Raw genomic sequence first — 6,771 nt, forward strand, 5'->3', positions numbered from 1 at the left:
TCAAAGTCTTGAATTTATTTATAGGCCTTGGACTGTATTTTTTAATATATAAACTGTGAGATCATCCAGAGCTTTACATTTAATTCAGGTAATTAAGAATAGTCCATATATGGAAATAGAATCCGCACCCATATTTATTTTTTAATTATCTTTTGTGAGTTTGTCCATAATGCACATGCAACAATACTCTGCTTTCTACTAGAATGTAAAATCAAATTTGTTTTGGAAGGACTTGCTATTCTGATAAGCTTTACTTTTAACTTTTAAAAGAAAATTACAAGATACAATCTTATATAATGATATAATTAGAGGTCTATTCTGACAATTTTCTAAGCAGTTGAGAAGAAAGTCCTCTTTCATTGATGGTATTTGTTATGGCTCCCGATATGCATATTACCAAAGCAAGATGACGTGGTATATTTGTTTCATTGAAGATTACTTCCTTTTCTTCAAATTATTGATAATTTAACAATTTAGAAAGTAACTACAGTTCTAGAGTTTAAAATGAAGAGGCCCTGTCAGTCCATCTATCGTCAGGACTTTGCAGCGACATGACAAATTAGAAGGTTAATTTTGCGGCTGAAATCCATTTATTCAACTGAATATCATACAAATAAGGTAGATTTAACAAGTCAAATAGAATCGCGAAAGACTGCAAATCATGATACAAAAGCCAGATTAACATGTAATATATTATAGACGTAAAAATCTACCTGTACGGAAGGGGGGTCTAATCCCGTGAGGTTGAGGTCACTAGCGATCCACTGCACCTGCACACGTAGAGAAACAAATGCGTGAAGCGAACGAGAAACACTGGGGTGGTGTTGGCCGTAGGCACTTCGACACCCAAGTCAGTAAGGCTGAAAGAGGCTAGTATAGATATTACTGGAAGTCTAGTCGGGACTGTGACTACGGCAGTGATGTGAAGCTCTCAAGTAAAAGCTTCGGGTGTGAAGGTGTAATGTAATGTGTCTTGTGAGAGGGCTGACCTTTGCTTATATAGTGACTGTCTGGTCTCCCAATCCTGGTGGGAGTAGGAGTCCTAGTGTCACTCTGATGCGAACCCTAGAGGAATTAGGGCGGTGGTGAGCTGTCTTACCAGTTTTCGAGTAGGAAAGTGATCCGAACAGGAAAGTAACCTCGAATAAGAGATTGATCCCAAATAGGAAGGTGATATGTGGGTGCCGTGGGGAACTCGCTCATAGGTCCAGGAAGTGAACAGGGATTGGGAGGCTTGTGCCCGGATGGTTTGGGCCGACTGTATCTCGTATAAAATGGGCCTAATCTGGATGAAGCTGCATCGAGATTGGGCCTGGTCTCTTCCTCATTCAGTCCCGTTCTCTTATTTGGGCCAAGGACGATTTTTGGCCCTAACATATATATAGTACAATACTGGTCATTATTCCTTCTGATCTTCTCTTCATCTCATATAGACAAAGTTTATTCTTCAAAACATGCCATAGTTGTCTTAGGAATACAACCTCAAGCCCTTATTATCTTGACCATAATGGTTCCTTTGTCACTACCAAATGCAATCCTGTTCAGAGAAGGAACATAAGCAGGTCATTTACTGTTTTATAAGGTAAAATCATGTTATGCCTAAAAAGTCACGCTTATGTCAGCTCATTTAATATCTTTTTGTACTAGCTGCCAAGCCCATATATACTCAAAGATATTCATACCAACCCTATCTCATTTCAAGATATGAATGGGCGAAAGCCTTCCATGTGTCAAGGCAACTTGTAAAACACTCATTACATTGAGTGCAAAGGTGTATAAATTGACACTTCTCTTCCCGAAGAGGGGGGCTGGGCATATGAGAGCTAACCATAGATAAGAGCTCAATTCTCTCTCTGTAAACATGGTGTTTCTTCATCTTTGTATGCCTTACGGGCAATATCATAGAAATAGTCAGAGATCAATAAAATAACAGTGGATGTAGGAGTCACTTGTTTGAGCATCCGAACCACTATAAAAACCTCTCTTGTTAGCCTATTATTTATGTTTTCTGCAACATATATAATCTCAGCTCCATATTCAAATCTCATGGATCCATTCACGTGTGTCTCTTGAGTCATCTCAGCGTTTCCCAAGTGCGAGTCGTTGGCGTCCAAAATCAAGCGTCAACAGTTTGGTGGCCCATACAGGTCTGATTCTCAAACCTGCGTCCAAGTTCCCTGATGGCGTGCTCAGATCTCAAACCTGCGTCAGAATTCTCCAATCGCGTGGCCAGATCACACGCGTCAGAGTTCTCTGATCGCACGCACAGGTCGTCTTGATCCTCGGCTTCAGATCGCTAATCTTTAGCTTCAAATCGCGTGTTCAGATCGCTGATCTCTTATGCTCTTAGGTCAAGCTCGTTATGACATTTCAGGTCGAGCTCGTTATGACATTTCAGGTCGAGCTCGCTATGACCTTTCAGGTCGAGCTCGTTTAGCTCAGATTGAGCTCGTTTTGCTCTCAAGTTGAGCTCGTTTTGAAGCTGCGATGTTAGTAATACCAACAAGTTAAAAGTAAAGAGAAATTAGGAGTAAATTGGTCGATCTTTTGAAAAGATAAAGCAACTAGGCTGACTACTCAGTCAAATAAACTTGGAACCTAGAAGTTATCAACTGCAACACATTGTCCCTGTAAGTAGTAGCATTCCATAAGCGTACAATCTGATCCTCAGAGACTGTAATTAAGATGGGAAGCTCAGGATGGATGCACACTGTAGTATCATTGTGAGCGTGGCCTTCTAGTGTGATTTTGTTGCTGGTACAAACAATGTAATGCTATACCTGAGAATGGTAGTTCCAGATACACACAGCTCCTGAATGCAAACTTGCCAGGATCTTGCATTAGATTATGATGAAATAAACTTTTAGTCTTAAACTTAATCATACACAACAATATAATGAAACTTCTTAATGTTTTTGGAATTCGAAGTTGAGGGACAATACCATGGTTGAGTTGGACGGAGATCAACAGATTTAACTCTTTCAGATGTGTTGATAAATTCTTTCTGAGATGAAGAAATTATTTTAAGGAAGTTAGTCAAATAGTTTGACAATGCTACAATATTACAGAGACTAATGAATTACCATGTAGAGAAGAGTTGTACCTCAATTGCAGGTTTAAGAGGCTGCAACAAGTCAAAGGTCCAATACACAACATGCAATTAGCAGAAACAAAGGAGAAAAAATAACATTATATGACATTGATATGTAAATGAATAGTTAATGAGATAAATAATATATAAATACCATATAAAAGATATAAAATTAGTTTTAAAATCATGCCATAAAAGAATAAAAATAACCACTGGTATATCATAATGTTAAAAATTAAAGAACAGTTTATAACTTATAGGTAGCTCACCGTTTCCATAGTTGAGAATTGATGCTAAAATGAGAATTGATTGATTGAAATTTGAAATTGGTTGAGGAGAATGTGGGGAATGAGTTAATGAACATTTGTATATATATACATACACAATAAGACACCTTTTAGTTTAGACATTTGATCAGAAAAAGACTCCTATGAGCATCTCGGTATCATAAATTTTTTGCTTCCTTTTGGCCGTGGTTGTTGAGAAGTAGATGGGTCAACTTGGTTTGCACTTTGGTTGCATGCAGAATAAGCAACAAGGGTGAGCGGTTCTGGGTATTCTGCATTTTTTAGAGGAACCGGAACTGCACAATACAGGTTCCAAAAAAAAAAGAATTGAAACCAGAACCGCACAGTGCAGGTTCTTAAATTCAAGGACCCGGAACCTAAAATGCAGGTTCCGGTTCCTTTCCAAAGCACCCTATCAAAGATAACTTACCCCCTATTAGTTTAAAAAATGACAAAAATACCTTAAAAGTTTACAAATACACCCCTAACAAATTTTGATTACTCATTCATTTGTGTCCAATGTAACTCATAAATCCTTTAAGCTCTAGGCAACACTTAAATTAATCAATTCATCCCAATTCACATAAAATTCCTCAATCAAAACCAAAACACAAACAATTATTCATTACAATTCACATCAAATAACTTCACCAAAATCATTCAAACAAACAATAATATAGAAAGTTAGAAACCGTCACCAACTTCTTTGATTCTCCCACTACTAAATACTAATGTAGTAAATTTAATTTTATAAATTATTAATGTTTATAATGTAATATAGTAATGTTGTAATTAATTAAGTAATTAATTAATTATAATGTAATGTTATAATTAATTAAGTAATCATACTATACATTTATAATATAATGTTATAATTAATTAAATTTCTAATTATTTAATTAAATATTGTACTAATGTTTATAGTGTAATGTTATAATTAATCAAGTAACCATACTATAAATTTATAATATAATGTTACAATTAATTAGATTTTTTAACCATTTGGTTAGTAATGTACTAATGACTAATGTAGTAAATAAATAATATTTATAATATAATGTTATAAATTTATAATTAATTAAGTAATCATTTAACTGTTTAATGTTTTACATAATTAAGTGATCAATATAATGTAATGTTACAATTAATTAAGTAATTATTTACCAATAATGTAATGTTATAATCAATTAAATTTCTAATCATTTAATTAATTACTAATGTTTAATGTTTATAATATAATGTCATAATTAATTAAGTAATCATTTAATTATGTAATGTTATAATTAATTAAGTGATCATACTACAATGTAAATTGTAATGTTATAATTAATTAAGTAATATACTATTTAACTATAATGTAATATTATAATTAATTAAATTTCTAATCATTTAATTAAGTATTGTATTAATGTTTATAATAGAATGTTACAATTAATTAAGTAATCATACTATAAATTTATAATGTAATGTTATAATTAATTAAAATTTTAATCATTTAATTAAGTATTGTGTAAATTACTAATGTTTATAATATAATGTCATAATTAATTAAGTAATCATTTAATTATGTAATGTTATAATTAATTTTGTGATATAATGTAATGTTATAGTGAATTAAGTAATCATACTATAAATCTTTAATGTAATATTATAATTAATAAAAAATTTAATCATTTAATTAAGTATTGTACTAATGTTTATAATGAAATGTTATAATTGATTAAGTAATTACACTATAAATCTATAATGTAATACTATAATTAATTAAATTTCTAATTATTTAATTAAGTAATATACTAAATGTTTTAAATCAATTAATTAAGTAGTAATCAATTAATGTAATGCTATAATTAATTATACTATAAATCAATTAAGTAATGTTATAAAATTATAATTAATTAAGTAATCATTTACCTAAAATGTAATGTTATAATTGATTAAGTATGATATTTAACTAGTAATTAAATTTATTAATGTTTATCAATTTATCATATATAATTAACTAATTGCTAATTTACTATAGATATACTTAGAACTTGATAACTAAAGTAAATAACTAAATATATTATTATTCAATCAAATATACTATTTTATTCAAAAATAATTCTTTTAATAACATTAAAATACTTTTTATTTGATCATAATTCCAATTATACTCTTAATTAATCAAAACTTTAATATTAATATATTAAAGTTTTTAATATGTTGTAGTTTATATGTAATAAGTATAATTGTATATTTATTTAATTAGGTTATTCTAAAAATTTAATTTTTTCTATTTTAAATTTTTTATATGTAAAATAATGAAACCCCCCATTATTCATAAATATTTCATTACAGCCCAGGTTCTAAAACAGGTTCCAAAATAAGTTCCAAAAAAAGTTTCAAAAATCGGTTTCAAACAAGTTCTAAACCGGGTACCCGGTTTAGAACTTGTTTGAAACCGATTTTTGAAACTTGTTTTGGAACCTATTTTGAAACCTGGGCTGTAATGAAATATTTGTGAATAATGACCCGGTTTAGAACTTGTTTGAAACCGATTTTTGGAACTTGTTTTGGAACCTATTTTGGAACCTGGGCTGCAATGAAATATTTGTGAATAATGGGGGGTGTTATTATTTTACATATAAAAAATTTAAAGTAGAAAAAATTAAATTTTTAGAATAACCTAATTAAATAAATATACAATTATACTGATTACATATAAATTACACCATATTAAAAACTTTAATATATTATAATATATTAATATTAAAGTTTTGATTAATTAAGTATATAATTGGAATTATAATCCAATAAAAAGTATTTTAATGTTATTAAAAAAATTATTTTTGAATAAAATAGTATATTTGATTGAATAATAATATATTTAGTTATTTACTTCAGTTATCAAGTTCTAAGTATATCTATAGTAAATTAGCAATTAGTTAATTATATATGATAAATTCATAAACATTAATAAATTTAATTACTAGTTAAATATCATACTTAATCAATTATAACATTACATTTTAGGTAAATGATTACTTAACTAATTATAATTTTATAACCGGGTACCTGTTTTAGATTCTTTTTATAGGTTCCGGTTCCGGTTCCTCCACACATAAGAATCGGAACTAGAACCGCACAGTATCGGTTCCAATAAAATGGAACTGGAACCTACCCGCACAGTGCCGGTTCCAGGTAGGTTTCGGTTTTAGTTTTGATTCTACTAGTGGTGGACCCAGGATTTTTGCCCAAGGGGGGCCCCTCGCTCCGCCATTGTTTGCCGATCAACTAGTAAAAACATAAGAAAATAACATCCAATTCACAAGAAAACACAAGAAAATTGTTATGTGGAAAAACCTCTTCAATGTGAAGCGATAAAAAAAAACCACTAGAATCTAACAATCC

This window comes from Pistacia vera, unplaced genomic scaffold (genome assembly GCF_008641045.1).
Source record: "Pistacia vera cultivar Batoury unplaced genomic scaffold, PisVer_v2 Contig667, whole genome shotgun sequence".
In the NCBI taxonomy this organism is placed as follows: domain Eukaryota; kingdom Viridiplantae; phylum Streptophyta; class Magnoliopsida; order Sapindales; family Anacardiaceae; genus Pistacia; species Pistacia vera.